The 18769-nt window shown below is 34.4% G+C and overlaps 1 long non-coding RNA gene and 2 other non-coding genes across 3 annotated transcripts; 1 reads left to right on the forward strand and 2 right to left on the reverse strand.

Moving 5' to 3' along the window:
• Nucleotides 1-419: 419 nt before the first annotated feature.
• On the reverse strand, nt 420-492 carry Trnav-aac. Its single transcript has one exon. It is a non-coding gene; the product is annotated as a tRNA-Val (tRNA).
• Nucleotides 493-880: 388 nt separating this feature from the next.
• On the reverse strand, nt 881-953 carry Trnav-aac. The gene has a single exon. It is a non-coding gene; the product is annotated as a tRNA-Val (tRNA).
• Nucleotides 954-5907: 4954 nt separating this feature from the next.
• LOC122565808 lies at nt 5908-14722 on the forward strand. Its single transcript, XR_006316281.1, has 3 exons — nt 5908-9176; nt 9248-9346; nt 11363-14722. It is a non-coding gene; the product is annotated as an uncharacterized LOC122565808 (long non-coding RNA).
• Nucleotides 14723-18769: the final 4047 nt, after the last annotated feature.

Consider the following 18769-nt stretch of genomic DNA (forward strand, 5'->3'; position numbering starts at 1 on the left):
ATAAATTCGTCAATATACTAGCATCGCACAGATAATAAATTAAGGTCGAGGAAATTTTCGTACATGTTGTAAAATATCTGAGAGGAGCGCTAAATTATATCGCTTTGATACTGAACATTCTAAAAAATAATCCAAGAAATATCAAAAAGTCTAGAGAATAGTGGTTGTATGTCCAAAGTATCGAAGTTCGTAGATATTTTGTTAATAAAATATTTCCAAACATGTTAAGATTGTTAAAAATTTCATTTCACCACAATTATCTCACGACACACATCAACGATAGACTACGTTACACGGTTACTGTTTTTAATTACTTCCGCTTTAATTTCGTTATTTCTATTTTCAATTAGAAGTAACTTGTACACTGTGCATTGTGCAAAATTTTTCTACAAAAAATTCAATGCAAAAAAAGAAGCGAATGTTTCCGCCCGGGATCGAACCGGGGACCTTCCGCGTGTTAGGCGGATGTGATAACCACTACACCACGGAAACACGCTTGTGTATCAATTTTTCAATACCTCTCTTCAGCAGAATATTAAATTTTCATTTAAAAAATTTCTTAAATCTATTTGTTACTTGATCGTATATGACTCTGACCTTAATTCGAGAATTAAAACTACATTATACTATGAAATATAGGCTGCAAATTTTTAAAGAGTGTAAGTCATGAATATCATATTAAAAATCAGATATGAACAAATAATGGTAAATATTTACTGAAATTACTTTTACTATAATAAATGAATATGGAGAAATATCGATAAAATAGTGACTTAAAGCTAAAATTTTAGGCGGCCGTGGTAAATATAGCAGACAATGATGTTGATCGTATTTTAAAATTACACTACAATCAACTAAAGATACTAAAAAATAAAAAAAATGTTTCCGCCCGGGATCGAACCGGGGACCTTCCGCGTGTTAGGCGGATGTGATAACCACTACACCACGGAAACCTGATGCTGATAGTTCACTAGAGACAGTCCAGGATTTTGCATTTATTTAAATTTATTTATCAATCATTTATTTTTCATTTTCTTTTTATAGCTAAAATTTAATGAAGTAAATATAAAGACGCTTCCGGTATATATAAAATAATTGTAGGAAACTACTAATCACGATCAATTAGTTCCCTAGTTTCTTTTTAGTGATTTTTTTTTCTTAAACGAAGTAAAGTACGACGCTATTGTAAAATATGAGCAATGTCCTTTTTTAATGTACAGATAAATATTTATCTGAACGCGTGAAATTCATAACATGCACTATTGGTTTTTATGTATAAAAGATTGATATGGATTTATGTATAAAAGATTAGATTAAAATTCTTTTTCATATACCATGAAATGATCTTTAATATCGTTTGAAACCGTATTTGTGAGCTTCCGTCAAGGAATGTGTGCAGTGTAGTATAAAACTGAATTACAAATTCTAACGCGCTTATGGTACAGACATAACCTCCAAATTCTACAATGATCCTGTAACTAAACTTTGTGGGTATTTATGACATAAAGTACCAATTGTTCTGAAGAACATGATTGCGTATCAAGATCATAAAATACATACGTATCATTTTTAGAAAATCAAGCAGCTAGAATTTTAATAATTTCGCAATTCTTTCTTTCGCTTCAATTTTTCCTGTGTAGTCATCTGATTGAATTATATGTACCGGTATGTTAAGTATATTTTTACCAAAATTTATATGCACACATAGCGGTAGCGAATATAATACAGTTATAAAATAATTACTAAATAATATCCCTATTTCCTATTTGACAGAGCATTGCCTCTGTACTGTAAAAATCTATGAGTGAATATAATTGATAACATCTCCTCGTCTTTAATATTTATTTTCAACGCGTCAACTTAAAAATTATAAGCAACATTGTACAAGAAAATAACGTACTTTTTATCAAGAAATTCAGATGACTCTAAGCAACATACGTTGCGATATACTAAATTCGTGATACCCAAACATAATCTGTCCGCTTTTTACATGTAATTTTCTTCTTCCCACTAAAACGACACCGTGTAACATAATTTGTAATTATATGTAATAAGCCAAATAAAATGAAAATAAATAAATAAATATACTATACTACCTGTAGTATAATAATTCTACTACAAAGTGTACTATATTTAATACAACCAACACGTTTTTATCCAATTCTTACATATAATTCGTCTCTTTGCAGTCTTATTCCCACGCGTTAGGACAGTCCCATATAGCACAGTTTTGGAGTAGCTACCTGCGAATAGCGAAAGGGTTAATCGAAATCGGCGCTGGAAGGAAGCCGCGTGTCATTCGACGCACAGCAGCATCGTAAATCGAAGATCCACCCGGCGGCCGACCAATCAGCGCCGCGCACCAAATCACCGACACACACGTCGGTGGACCAGCACCGCGTCCTGTTCCTCTGATCCTTTCACGGGCCTTCTATTGTCCTTGACGAGCCTCCACTCCCACGCGTTCTTCGCGCTCTCGTCCCGAAAACCTGGCGTATCCTGTCCCCACCCCATCCTCCTGCCTATCCATGGGAGCCATCGCGATCCTTCGACTCGCTGTACAAGGATCTTACCAGCGGAAGGACGAAAATCTGCCACGTCTCTGGTCTCCTGGTAAATATTGACTCGCGCTCCACCGACTTGCTCGATTTTCCTCGTATTACGCGCTGTATGTATACGTACGTGGAAACGATACAATGGCACACGAAAATATTTGAGCATTTGCTATAAAACAATTTTATGTATAATAACATCATACGTATTATGTAAAGTAATTAGGAATTTCGTTAGTATTGTAACGTAACACGATTGTTACGACTGGATCGTGGATTTTTGTGCAAATTAATATCTTTGGAAATGTAATTAAAAACGTAGAACCTCGGTAGGTAATTGTTTTAACTACCAAGTATTATGAAGAACGCTATACTTTGGATGTTCTACGTATCTTTTTACATGTGCAATTTTGCACTTTCAGATTTCCTATAAATGCAGAAAGATCTGTGGTTTAATCAAGATTATGTTAGTCAGATTTAAAACCAATCTGAAGTTCCAAGATATTTATGACAAGTATTTAGTAAAGGGTTAATAACGTGAATAGCTGTTGAAGACCTCGCCGAATGTTGAGGCTTATTAATTGACTGGTTGAATACTTTTGTGAGCTCTGTAAAACGTATATAAATACTTGCACTAAATATCAAGTAGCTTATATAAGTACATATTTTCAGATTAGTTTCTAATTTGATCAAATCATGATAGTGAGATCTGATTACAGTACCAATGAGATTTCAAATTATTTCGTAAAACACACATAATATATTCGTGAAAAGTTTTGTATAAGAATTTTTCGCAGTCTCTATGCTCTAAAATAGTTTAAAACAGAACTTCACATCTGACAGTGTATTCAAGTTTCACCTTTTCACATTAAATCGTTTCATCCCAATCATCGACAAATAGCAGCCCGCATCATACCCGAAAGAATCTTCTAAAGTATAAATCTTCCAATATTTTGAAACAATCCAACGGAACGCGTCTCAACCACTCCTCATCAAAGGAGGCTTGAAATTTCGTACGAAGAATCAACAACTCGTGCGAATGAAAAGGGTGCAAAGGAGATAAAAAGGTTGTGCGGGGGTGATATAAGCGCCGGTGGCAAACGACTCGCAACAGTCGATAAACAGAAGAGCTCGGACCACTGTTGAAGAGTGTCGGACCACCCTCCTGGCTAGCGTGAAAGCTCCGTAAAGCCCAATGACATAAAACGTAACAGGATTGACGGGCCAAGCCGCCTTTGGGGTTGGATCACGAGGAATTCACGGTGAAGCAGACCGCGTTATTAACCAACCACGGCGAGGCTAACTCCCAGTTACGTTATTCCACGATCGATGCCTTAGCACTATAGTGATTAGTGACCCGAAAGTGACTCATTTTGAGTTCAGAAACTATGTAATGTAATTGGTATTCTGGGCAGGTAACTATACCGATTTAATGGTAAATTGTTGATTTCGAATTTCTGATAGCGAATATGAATCAGAGAAGATTATTATTACTTACTGGAACTATATGTTTATTTATTTATTACCAGTGTCACTGTTTTAAATTAATTGATAGAAGGATTATTCTTACACATTTTTTGTATAGATGCTTGTTTGGAAATAGTATCTTGTAATTGTTGCATATTGTATCTGTTTTAAAAAAAGCTGCACAGAATTTTAAGTGAAAGTCATTTACCACTTGGTGATTTAATTTAATTATCGATTTCGATAAATATTTATATAGACTGGTTATAGATTGATTAAAATATGAAAATTCCATTAGTGAGTACATTGTTTTCTGCTCCTTTTCCATGAATAATTCTTCAGTTTCTCAGACGATTTACGAACCTACCGATTCCGGACGAGGAAACATTTTCGATCACAGGAAAGTAAAACGAATCTCGAGCCTCTCCTCGAACGTTCTCAGCAAAGAATCGAAATTCGCACTACCCTTAATAGATTCAGTTTACACCACGTTAAAATAAATCATATCAATGATTCTAACATTTTCTGCTATATTTCATATGGAATTCACATTCCTTTCTATTAAATCACTTCTAATTTTTCGGACATTTAAATCATTAACTGCCTCAACTCTCCAAATAGTTTTATTTCGTTTTCACGGCAATATTACTCCATGAAGCTATTCCATTCGGATATTTACGTGGCAGTTCGTTTTGGATGGCCGGGTGTCGGGGAAGAAAAGCCACGTCGCGCGAGAACAAAGTGGCTTCGTTAGATGCAAATCACTTTTGGAACCGTTCCAAGTAACGAACGAGGGAGAAAAAGAGACAGAGACAGAGGAGCAACCGGGATAAAAGGCGGTATTTCCGCTCGACAAATTCGTGTGGCGACTCGCGGAGCAGAATCGTAGGATGCCGCGGACGCCTTCGATCCACGGGATCCGAAACGCTGGATCCCCGGCGTCCATTTGGAAATTGATTTCGAGGCTGTCAGCCGGCCTGGAATCCCATCGTTTCGTCGTCGACGGAATTCGACCGCTCTGGGATGCTTGAATTCGAACTCTGTCGAGTATGATACGCGAAGCTTGCCGAGCTAATCGTTCAACGTTGTATTTAACGTGATTATTTGAGAAATGGGTTAGGATTTTACGGAGATATTTAATCTTTTAAATGGTAAAAATTCATTTAGATCATATCTTACTGTTTGTTGGTTACCATCTTTTTTCCAATTGTATCTCCGTTGACATATCTGTTAGTTTCATTATTAATTCGAAATTAACGCTACAGATGTCAATCGATAGACTGCAGAAGCTTGTGTATTTCTGGAGAATTCCAATGTATAGAAATCTATAAAATACACGCGATATGCAAGAATACTCAAGAATACTCAAGAATACTACATAAAATACTCAAAGTAGAGAGTTTATTGTAATATCTAGTAGGTGGAACAAATTTTGATTTACGTTCCATTTCTTTAGTAATATTCATAAAGATATAAAATTACAACAGTTTGCAGCCTGTTAATGACAATATCCTTTACTTCCATACAATTTTTTTTTACTAAAAAGTTGTCTGGGATAGCGAAATTCTAAATTGATCTCTTTCCGAATTTTTGGACTATATAAAATATAAAATACGCAGCGATCTCAAATTTTCGCTGGTCGTGTATCTTTTGAATTTTGCATTGAAGCAATGCTCTTCTTTTATACATGCTTTTGTATTTTACATTACTTAGACAGTTGCATTCTAAACACCATCACAATTACGAATGTCCCAACAAATTCGTACAAACTTGAGAAGAAAATTACTGCTCGAACGTTTAGGTTAATGCGGAAACACTGGAATTTGTGCAAGAATCAGGAAAATGATGGATATCGACATATTATATAATAAAAATTGAAAGAAACGGGGATACGAGTGTAGGTTTGTAAATGTTTTATCAACAAGTTACATATAACAAAAATATATACATAATACATAAATGAAGTTATTAGATAACATTATCTTATCTATAGAACAGTCGTACATGTCTAATAGAGATAACATACGACGATTTCTACAATGAGATTTTAAAATCAACAAACCTATCAAATAATGACACATTTTTAATATCTTCCTGTTTTATAATTACTGAAAATATTAACAGAAACATTTAACAAGATTATTTCTCGATTCTTTTATTCAGATATAGACACAGCTGCATAGAATTATCATTTCCGGTGTATCATTTTAATTGTAACTTATATTCTATAGATATATAAGTCGAGAGTTTTACAATTAAATCATCATTAGAATATCAGTGAGTTATAAATTTCAAATACTTCGAAATATTCGCGTACACTTTCCGCTTCTCTTTGTTGAAAGCGGTATATGATCTAGAAAAATGGTGGAATGGCGTAGATGTTTCTACGAAAGAGTGGTTCTCGAGCAACCACGTGAATATTGAAAGACCCAAGAAGGTTGTGGCGGACTGCGGAGGCGGATCATGGAAAAAAGACGCGAGGAACAGAGAAGAGGTAACCAAGAGTCGTGACAGTGTCGTAGCATGTGGTGAAAGACACGATAGGAATCAGCTAAGATCAAATATTCCTCCCTGGAATACTATTTAAATTGTATCAGGCTCTGTTTTTATTATTCCAATAGTTATTTGCGAATTTCGATATTGGAATCGATCGATCTTCTGTGAAGTCTGAACTATCTTTCAAAATATACTTCAACAGTTCTATCTGAATTAGTATCTAAGAATTTCTAATCTTTTTAAACTGTGATGAATTAATTAATTCTTGCCATTCGCACAAAATACAATACAAACGCCACATATTGGAATAAAGAAAAACGACGAACAATAAAAACCTCAAAAACTGTGAATATTTATGTATTTATGGCAAATATAAATGTGCAAAAATATACAGAACGTTTGAAACAAAGTACTCGTGTTACAATCTTTAGAAGGTGAAACAAATTTCTATTTACATTGCATTCCCTTAATCGCGTCCATAAAACTATAAATCCTCATAAATCTAATCATCATAATCTACCACAATAATCATCGTGATTTAAGCACTGTGATCATAACAACCATCATAATTCGCCTAAATCCACAGGCTAATCATCGCACATCTAAAAAATCTATATTTCATTCGTTAGTCAAAATCCTATAAACAATTATCCGTATCTCTGTTCAAAATTACAAAACCATTCAAGAGAGCTCGACAACAGGCTGATAAAGTGCGAACCGAGTACGGAAAGGCCACCGGAAGTGTTACGCCACTGGCAGAAGAGCGGCCGGCTTCAAGGAGACTCATTAAAACCGTGCACCACTGGCAGATTTTTCCCCGAGAAAATGAGAGACAGAAAGAGGAAGGGAGCAAGAGAAAACAGGCAAGGTGAAGGGTGCAGTCGGCGGACCACGAAAGATCGCCGGCAAAGGAGCCAACCCGGAACGAAAAGAGAAACCTCGATGAAACGAAGAGAGAAAGATAGAAGTTGTCGCGAATAAACCGGCTTCGGTAATCCTAGATTAAGATCAGTGACGTTCGCGACACTTTCCATCGACTTAACCACACTTCGACTAGTTTTCTCGACTGGTTGACGATGGTTCACGATTCTTTGGGATCGATGTGCTTCGCGAACGATCGTCCGGCTTCGATTATGATGAGCGTAGCTGCTCGTTAGCAGCTCGTTAGCTTCGCTTCCCACCGGAAAATCCTTAATTACTGCGATCGAAAGCGACTAGCGCTGATTCTTCTCATCTTTGGATACCGCGACCCCGTTTTAATGGCAAGATTCCGGTTTGAAGTGCCTCTTTGGGAACAATTGGTAGTATATTAAGGGAATGTATGTTCTGAAGATATCTAATTGTAAGAATTAGTTAAGATTGAGGTGTCAAATTGACATGTGATGTATGCAAATGTTGTTTTTTACGCGATGTATAATCAAGAGTTTTAGGGTGACAGAAATGACTATTTTTTATTTTATTTTAATAGGTACTTATTAATTGACGTATTGTTTATTTGGAAGCTATGAATTTTTAGCCGCTGGATAAAATTTTTATTTGTTTTTGATGCCTGGCGCGGAACGTATTCGTTACGTGACATTTAACTATGCAAGACTACTGGTAGCATTGAAATTCAACGCAAGAACGTCAATAAAAATAAAAATACCTTGAAATCATACACATTCGACCACAATAGAAGTATTCATATATAGCGTGCTCGAGTCTAAACTATAAATGCGAATTAATCGTAAACTACCTGCTATATGGAAAAAATATCCAAACAGGAACTGAATGATTTCATCAATGAATTAGTTTAAATCGTAATAATAACACGTAGAGAATCTAACACGTAGAGATTATACGAAAGTAAGATAAGTTTTCTCAAGTCTTAATTTTCCTAATGAATATCATCATATACATACGTATACTTGACAAACCTATTAAATCATTCATTCACACATTCCAAAACATTCATAATAATAAGTAAAATAAAAAATTCCAACACGAAAATCTCTTATACCAATATAAAATGTTACATTACAAACAAATACCTTGTAATAACACACACTCAATCATAATAACAGCATTCACACAATCTTCGATTCACCAAATTTCCTGCGATACACAAAATTCTTCAAAATCACCATCCATATCGTTATACAAATTTCACCGAACATATCGACTAACAGTATTATGCATGCAATTCGTGCTCGCGATTTTGTCACGTTGAATATGATTCACGGATGTAACCTAACCTATAATTCGGAAGAGAAACGCAGGCTATTGAGCTAACGGGGGAATTTATGCGAGTTTCCCTAAGCAGAGTGCGACGAGGCCGGAGAGCAGCGGCGATCCACGACCGAAATAACCGAGATTTATTTCGCGAGGGTCCGCTAAATCCTGTTAAGCGGCGAAAGTGTAAACGCGCCTACGACTTAACAGCGTTTCGCGCGTTACCGTTCACGGTTCGCGAGACCTCGCTCGCCGCGCTGCGAGTCTCATCGATTATCGAGACTAACGAGTCCAATTAAAGTGCCCTCGTGATGCTACCAACTGATCTATTGCGTATCCTGGCTTCGTTCGTTTTATTAGAGGTGAAATAAATATGTACAAGGTGTCAGTGAACTGCTGATATTATGTAGAAGAGGATTGTTTTTCATTTGTTTTTTTTTATTCTGGACGAAGGTATTAAACATGAATAAAAATAATAGTTGTTATTATTTGGATTAATCTATATTTTGTTATTTCTTCATTAGGAATAAATGCAACGTGTCTCTGAATTGCTGGTATTATTTGAAGGAAGATTCTTTTATATTTCTTTTGATTCTTCATGAAGATTTAAGGTATAAAGAAAGGTAATTGTTTGTATTGTTTAGGTTAAACTTTTTAAAGTTGAATTTGTAGAGATTGAAAGAAAATGATCAGTTCCTTATCTATCTGCAGTAGTTGTGATTATATGAATTATTTTTAGAGATGAATTTATTAAGACTAGAACAAATAATTAGCTGTTTATTTTTCTGGAAAAGGGCAATATAATATTTATATGTAAGTATAGATATTATAGGTTAAAACCTCACATTAGTCAAGTTACTTGATATATAATTTGATTTCAAGTTTTATACATAAGAAGATAGGTTATTTGAGTTGAAATTATTTGAATATAAATAACCTGGCTTCAAGAAATAGTATTAATAATGTGTATATATCTAATGAAATATGGATTGCTATATATAAAGTTAGTGAACCAATTAATGGACCAATATCAGTAATCATAGAATTAGACATAACATTACTTCAGCTAACAATCATTATTTCTTTCAAATTAAGAAATAATTAAGAAACCACCAATTTTATTTGAAATGTGAAAGGATATTTCAAGTCAATATATTAGTATACGCTTTCAAATTACTTGAAATAACTTGATTAATGAGGATAACTCTTCATTATAGTTATTCATTATTTATATGTACATATTACAATGTATGTATTTATTATTTATGAAGTATAAACTTCTGATATACATATATTTAAGGATATCCTAAATAGTCGAAAAGTGAATCAATATCTTGAATTAAAAGCTTCCAATTAAACTGTTTTTTTCACACATGTATGATGTTTCACGCGCTAATATGGCAAGTCTATTTATCTGTGTGTCTGTCGCATAGTGCAAATGCACCTTTAACCGCACGCGTTCCGCGTATGGAACTGATTTATCGATTGGTCGAAAGGCTTTGAATGCCACAGTGTTTTGCGATCGGCCCTGTAATTTCCTGCTTATTCGAACGAATAAAAGAAGACTGAATCGTAAATTCTACCGCAATTCATGAGGTTCTTTTATCACAGATGGAAAATACTACGGACGAAACATTTTATCGGTCCATATATTGGAAGAATTGGAACTTAACGATCCCGGAAAAATAGAATTCCATTGGTGATTTCAATACCATGAATATACAAAAATACGACATGGGTAGAGCAATACAAAATATACATGAATATAGAAAATATATGAATATTCTTTTGAAATTAATTTAACATTAAAATATAAAAGATTTTATATCAAATTTCGTATATGGAAATTTTACACAAAGAAAATTAGGCGTTTTATAGTTTTCTCATGGAATAGTTTATAATTTGTCATGGATTTGAAAAATATCCAACCCTCCTTAAAATTATGTAATGTCGCAGAGAATATTAGAATTGTGTTATCAATTTACCAAATATAATGAGTTTCTGGTATTAACTCAGCGTTCATTGCTACCAGAATGAATTCAAAATAGTAAACGCGTATCCGATATTATTTTTGGAGAATATAAGATTAGAGTGATCTACAATTTTAGAAAATAGAATTTTTGGAAATTTAATAACAGGACATTGTTCTCTTATTGGGAAATCAGATTCATAGACAATCTGAGAATATATATATGACATATATAATACAAGAGATGCAATTTTCTTGGACTTCTTCATTTTAGACCGTAGAATTCTAGTTTTCTTAGAGAACCTGGTACAAGAAAGTTGTAGCTTTCTCAAGGCGGCCTAAGACAAGAATATTCCAGTTCTTTTTAGCAATCTTGTATTAGAAAGTTTCGGCTTTCTCGGAAATCTACAATTTCATATTAAACAATTCTATATTTTCGCTTTAAGCCCACGTTTCCAAAGTTTAAGCCAAATTTAAGGTATGCAAATTCAAAGTAGTTTTCAAACTGAAGTAAAAATAATCCCTTTACTGTTAGTTTCAACTAATCTCCAAATGCAACCTATTAAAATTGAAATTACCTTCACTCTACTCGACTATTATTTTCTAATAGAATCAAACTTTAATTTCCACGTAAGGTTTCATTTAAATCCTCTGTTTTATTTATTTATAGCCTACGTGATTGAGGATATCTATGCAAACTCATATCTTTACGAAGACAAATTCAGAAATGAGATGCTGATGGAAAATCACCGTACATTTTTGCATCATTAAATTTCGCGCAAGTACATAAAAATCCGTAATCTACTTGTACGTAACGTGTTCATTGTTACAAACGCTGAAAGCAGGAGAACAAAGAAACGATAACGATATTTTCGTAGAGCGTGAAAACTGATCGAGTTGAACGCAAAAGTCGGCGAAGGGTCGTTCGTTCTCCGTTGCCCACGTGCATTCCCCATATGGGATTGATTTATCGATCGGTCGGATCCCATAATTCTATGATCGAGTGCATAATTTCGCGGCACCGCGAAGAAACGATCGCAATGATATTGAGACCATCTAACGCGTTCAATGCGTATTGTATTGTCACGTGAATGAGTGGAAATAGCTGCACTTTTTGCTCTTGTTATGCAGGATCGTTTAACGATTTTAAACGATGTTATAATAGATCCGATGCGATGTTATCGGGCTTGAATGGCGGCAGAAACGTCGAGAAGTCGGTATTCTTGCGACAAATCAATGGCTTAATACAAATCAATGTATTATTGGTGAATTGTCGATCAGTAGGCATATCCACTAACGATCAATTGGTATCGTTACATTATTTTGGATTAAGTTATATGATTTTATATAAATGTTTTACTTTCTTGCAGACATCTACAAATCGAGATTTAATTTATATGTATATTTCAATCCTCAAAATATGACGTATAAAAGAGTTGTATAATATATTGGCGGAGAAATTATCTGTTGAAAAATTGAAGAAATTGTTCTATTTTAAAGCTCATCTTAAATATTGCGTGTGTTTTGACGTTTCAAACATACGTATGTATACCTTCATTTCATTTATGAAAATCTTGAAACAAAGTTCTAAATATACAAACGATGTGATGACAGAACTTTCCAATCGATTTACTAATACGATCATGAAAATACAACATATTTTGTTTAATATGAATTGCAAGAACGAGAACAGTAGTATTCGAAATATTTTCCACTATTTTTTATCGAATGCCTACGAGTAAAATATAAAAGGTATGCATCGAAAAATAGCAGGAATACCGTGACATATACCTATGAAAAAAAGCAACGAACAAAGGCATAAAAAAAGGTTCTTTCACATGGCCGTGTGTCCTGTTATCGAGGATGTACCTAACCCGTACTTTTTTCGACGTCCGTTACACGTCGCAGCGATTCACGTCGGATAAGCTTCTGAATGGCGGGACGGCGAGTCGATGAATCGATTTTCACCGGAGAGGCATCGACGTGGCCGCGATGTGGCATGCGATGCGGCTCAATAATTTATTATTTGAGCAGTCGCCGGAGACGATGCTCCGAAACCATCGCGACGTAGAATTATTTCAGTCGCCGCACGATACACACGTCTCATCAACTTCCAGCTTGCGTACTTGCGCTGTGCTCATAAATATGCTTGCGAAAGTTTCGGTCGATTTGTACTAACAACACGCAGAAAGCTAATAATCGAAAGCAACGTTCACTATCTTTTATCTGGAATCAACGTGTATAAGAGAAAGCATTGATTTCATGTGCAAGAGGCTACATATTTTTGAGCGTCAATATGCCAACATCCAGTCGCGTTTTTGCACCTCGATTAGATCATTTAATCAGGTATTTCGTGATTATTTTGAGCCGAATGACAGAAATTAGTATTTCTTGCGGTACAACGATATTACGAGCTGTATGTAGTAGGTACGTTAAGATTTGGAAAATATCAGGACGAAAAGATTTTAGCTGGACCCAATAGAAATTAATTGCCATAATATGGAAATTGAGGAAAATCATGAACAACTGTTGTGATATATATAACTTTATGAAAGTTGAAGTATAATAAATATTAAAGTATAATTATCAGATGAACGAGAAACGGAATTGATGAGTGTGACTTCCGAGAGGAAGAATTGAAATGTAAAATATTGTAAAATGTGACTCTTGAAGAATTAAAAAAACCTTGATGCTTCATCATCTGCCGTAACTTCTCAGGACACAGAATTGCGCAATATGTATCGATCACTTCCCTTAACGTAACCAATCAATCCCAGCACGGTGATTCAACATCAACAACGATTCGAACAACAAGCAAAAGAAGCAACGGAGAGATTAAAATAGCGTTCACGGATAACGCGTGTCACGAGTTATTTTTAAACGCGACAGGCGCATTCTTTTCGCGGCTGGTCTATCAATAGTCGGCCCCGGTAATATCTGCTACGAGCATAATAACGATATTTCAGGCTGCGACTTTGACTTTTAACGCCTCGTGGGACGAGCAAAACCAACGAAGCTCCTGTTGCGTCAACTCATACGTGAAATTCTTTTCCTCGCACTGATCGACGATAGTTCATATTTCGATATTGTAATTCGACAAATTAGAATCCAGGCTTTAACAAATAAGGTTAAAAACTTTCTCTGCCTCGTAATGTTAGAAGGTATTAAGTTTAAATTAAATTAAACTCATTTGAAACGATGTTCTGTCAATGTTAGCGTGTGCAAACGCAAATATGAATCTTATACTGTAATTAATAGACTGTGAATTTCCGTGCAAATTCGTATTGGAAATAATATTAATATTAATTAGTATTAATAATAATAATTTCGAATATTCGAAATTTGAAAATTCATTCGAACGAGTACGTGTCCCACCTTGAATATTTTACATATTCAACACATACATTATAACATTCTGTGCATTTTTGCATCTTTAGATTTATCACAAATACGTGAGAATCTACAGTTTAATGTCAACAATGCAATTTAAACTACACACGATGCACGAAAATATAGCGAGAGTGTAATAAAGTTAGAGAAAATTGTTGAATAAATAAATACACTGAAATTAACTTCGGTTTAGAAACAGCCTGTATCTATGTGTATGCATAATATCTAAGAAACACACAACATCTCGTTTTAGCTTAATTTAGATTATAGTACGTTATTATAATAATTCAGTCTTATTAAACGTCAATTATTGTCATTTACCTGGGACAACATACAAATTAGCTTGAACTGTTTGAAAGTTGATCGGTCGATGGTTGGAAATCAATTTCCGCTGGCATATGTAATCGAGCGATCGAGCTCGTGTACTGGCGTGTTTATTGCTAATTAATCGAGCATGCTCGACTGGAGGAGAGCCGGTCGGATTGATGCCTACGATTAACTATTCAGAAACGATGCGCTTGCTGCGTTAAGACATCGTTTCGTCTTTGCCACCGTGGGATGTAATTGACCAACCATGATGTGTACACGCTATTAATATATATCGTATCTTCCGATACATAACGTGTATCCTGATTTTAAAACGAGACTTTATAATAAAACGACAATTGCAAATATTCGTAACAAACAATTAAACGATTTCGCGGCTACATTGTACGTAACCAATTACCGCAATTTAGAATAACTATGTATATCTTATGTGAGGAAATTAGTGTTGAAATTATGGGTAATATACCGTAATCTCTATTATAATGTAATTTACTATATAACATAATATGTCGGTGATTTGCTGTTATATATATGTTACTCGATTATTAATATTATATAATTGAGAGATTATTCGTTATTATAGGATGTTGTTATTATTATTATGTACATTGGTAGAAATTGCTATCTGCGTTTAAAACTACTATACATATAGGGTGTTCGTTCCATTCATTGACCGTTTACTTTCTGAATATTCTTTGATTTTCTTAATCCTCCGTACTCCGGGAATGTTTACTATACAATCGATACAGTCAAAATAAAACTTCTTGAAATCAAAGGTTTTATTTTGAAAAAAGAAAAACACGTTATACAGTTTATAAATCTTCCTGATCGGATAGATAGGTTGATAGGAAAGAGGGTATTTAAAGAAATGTTAAATAATATTCCATATAAGAGGATGAATAAGAGCAAGTAAAATATGACAGCGCGACAAATAAATATTGTTATTTGGTCATATCGGTCCAAGTGTGCACAGAGCTTAATATCAACAAGTGGAATAACGTCAAAGAGAATCGAATCGAAACGGGACGAACGGGACTACTATTGTACGTGCCTTTAATTTTGGCGTATTCATTGGCAGCTATTGCATTCACGTTTCTGCGAATACCTTTTTTCGCATCTGGTTTGTTAACGTATCACGAGGCCGTGGTGGGATCGTAGCCGTGTGAACAACTTTTGTAGAATAGAAGAATGAAAATGTGAAATGTGGAATTGATAAAAATATATCTTTATACAGCGATATTATTTTAACAAAAACTACAGCGCGTGTTTGTGTTGGGAGAAAATGATAGGAGATTTCGTTTAAGCGAATAGCAATGGAATTCCAATCTGAAGTATCCTTCATCGACCAAAAGGGTTAAATAAAAAAGAAAGCTTTGCCACTCTATTGTTTAAACAATTTATTGAACGTTAAGCGTCACCGGTGACTGACGGTATACTCTTCGTTCAGGTCGCGTTAATCACTGCTGGCATACAGTTAAAAAATTAAATTTTCGTATAAATTGCACTGGAACACGAACCACAGACAATTAACCGAAGAGAAAGCATTTTTAACAGAATGCAGAGTACAGATTGCGATAAATTCATAGAAGGAATATATCCAAAGATATATACGCGACCTTGCACAGATCTCTGGCCGCCAGCAGATCGATGAAATCGAATATCCCGAGCTAAACGGAAAGGAAGACAAAACAGGCTTGGCGCTTAACGCGTTAACTACGTCTATCTAACGTTGCAGGAATATCAATTTATAGTACGGATGAAATCAAATCAAAATCTATAAAACTTCTAGTCAAATTCTCAACAAAATACTCTCTCAACAATTATACTCTTTCAAGATACATCTGTCTCTTAATGGTAATGAGAGTAATGCAATAATGCGAACTGTAAATGAACTTTCATCACAAGAAAGCAATTTGCTCGATCACCTCGATGTTGAACATTAAATTTTCATATCTAACCTTAATAGATACTCGTTAACTCAAGTATGTTTAAATTTTGCTCGAAAAACAAATTTGCTACGAAAACGAGCAAATGAGAATGTTCTTCGCGAGTTGTCGATCAACGATTGGAACGATCTATCGTTCCAGGTGCGCGAAGGAGTTTGTCGGGCGAAAAAGGAGGTCGCGAGAGAACAGGAAGGACGGCGAGAAGGCGAAGCGACAGGAAGAGAACCTTTCCTCCCATGATACCCGCGAATTTGCATGTGAGCCGCCTTGGACCGACCGGTCGAGATATCGATTCGCAGGTGGCTAGCCGAGGGGATCGCTTACAATACGATTTATTACGGGGGACCACCTGCTTGCAGAAATCTCAATCGTGCCGACTCGATGCCGCCACAAACGGGAATGATGGAAACGCGGAGGAACCGCTTCCTACGGGATCTTCATTAGGATGTCTAGATTTCTCTTTTTAAATGGTGATTGTTCGGTTCAAATTCGGACTGCTGTTGAGTTTCGTTGATTTTTTTTTCGATTGAAATGAAATTTGAGGGAATCTTAAGCTACGATTAGATATTAATTTGAGATCGTCTAAATTCGTCGATGGAAATATTATTATTCGTATTATGAAATGTTTGTCTTTTTCTAGATTTTTTTAGATTTTTTAGATTGAAATGAAATTTGAGGGAATCTTAAGCTACGATTAGATATTAATTTGAGATCGTCTAAATTCGTCGATGGAAATATTATTATTCGTATCATGAAATGTTTGTCTTTTTTTAGATTTTTTTAGATTGAAATGAAATTTGAGGGAGATTTAAGTTACAGTCAGATGTTAATTTGAGATCGTCTAAATTCGTCGATCAAATTATTATTATTCGTATTATGAAATGTTTGTCTTTTTTTAGATTTTTTTAGATTTTTTTAGATTGAAATGAAATTTGAGGGAGATTTAAGTTACAGTCAGATGTTAATTTGAGATCGTCTAAATTCATCGATGGAAATATTATTATTCGTATTATGAAATGTTTGTCTTAAAATATTTGAGTGTTTCATTGTAATCATCGGGCTTTATATGGTCATAATTAATTCTTTAATAATTATTATATCTAAAGGAAGTACATACTTGGCGAAAGTTGTTCGTATTATGAAATGTTTATCTTAAAATATTTGAGCGTTTTATTCCATTAATTAGGTTCTATATTGAGACAATTTATTCTTTGATAATTATTAGGTATATCCGAAGGAAGTATATATTTAGTGAAAATTATTCGTATTATGAACTGTTCATCTTAAAATATTTGAATGTTCCATTCAAATTATCAGGCTCTATGTAGTAGATAATATATATATATTATTCGATATTATATTTATGTATGTACTAATTAGTTTATACTTTTCGACCTCGCGGTCAAGAAATGGACTTGGCTTACATTCAGTTACCTACAATATACATATAGATATCATACTTATGGTATATAATCATATATTTGAGTTAAGTCTGAGTTACGTAGACAGTTTGAAGAATTAATACCTTGACTATGAAAATAACTATCAAATTTAAGAAAAAAGAATTTGTTTTATAAGGTTGAAACAAGAAAACATAATATATTAATTACCATTTACTATGTCTCTTTGAATAGATTTAGAAACATTTAGGGGGAAAAGAAATATCATTAAATCGAACATGATCTGAGGATAGTACCTTTAAGATGGAATTTTCTAAAAACTAATTATTTATTACAGCAAATCTGTACTTTATCCTACACATGCGGATTACGTACATAATCACATTACCGTCAATTTAGAAAACTAATTACAGTGAGTAATTTTGTAAGGATGAAACTGATGCAAAACGCGCAATGACAAAATCTTTCAAATTAAAGTCATGTTTGTGTTATAATCGTCCTCTTGAAAGTATTTCTTTTCAAACTAGCAAATAGTATGCGAAAATTTAATTAACTTGGAAACTACCCCCTGTAAATAAATGATTTACCGTCCGTGAAATATAAATCGAACCTTTACCAAAGAAATCAGAATAAAAGGTAAACGAACGTCTACATAACACCAGGAGAAAAATAAGCTTTTACTCTCATACTTTACAAGATCATTTTAAATCATTCGCATCCGCTAAAGTGCGTTCCGAGTCTATCGAATTTCTATAAAAAGTCACAAATGCATCATTCTGACCATTCTTATAATTTTATTGCGTTTAACCCGTAATCGACATAAAATAAAAAGTACCGTTACTTCTAAAAAATATCTGCCAAGATTTCAGCCAGGTCTATGAGCCAAAGTACCAAGTGTTCGTATATTTACATACAAAATCGCAGCGCCCACAAGCGTCCCACGGCTGCTTGGTCGAAAGGGTCGAAATGAATGAGAGGTGGACGCGAGAGCGTTGCGAAAGAACTAAAAAGGAA

Source organism: Bombus pyrosoma, linkage group LG3 (genome assembly GCF_014825855.1).
Source record: "Bombus pyrosoma isolate SC7728 linkage group LG3, ASM1482585v1, whole genome shotgun sequence".
Taxonomy (NCBI): Eukaryota; Metazoa; Arthropoda; class Insecta; order Hymenoptera; family Apidae; genus Bombus; species Bombus pyrosoma.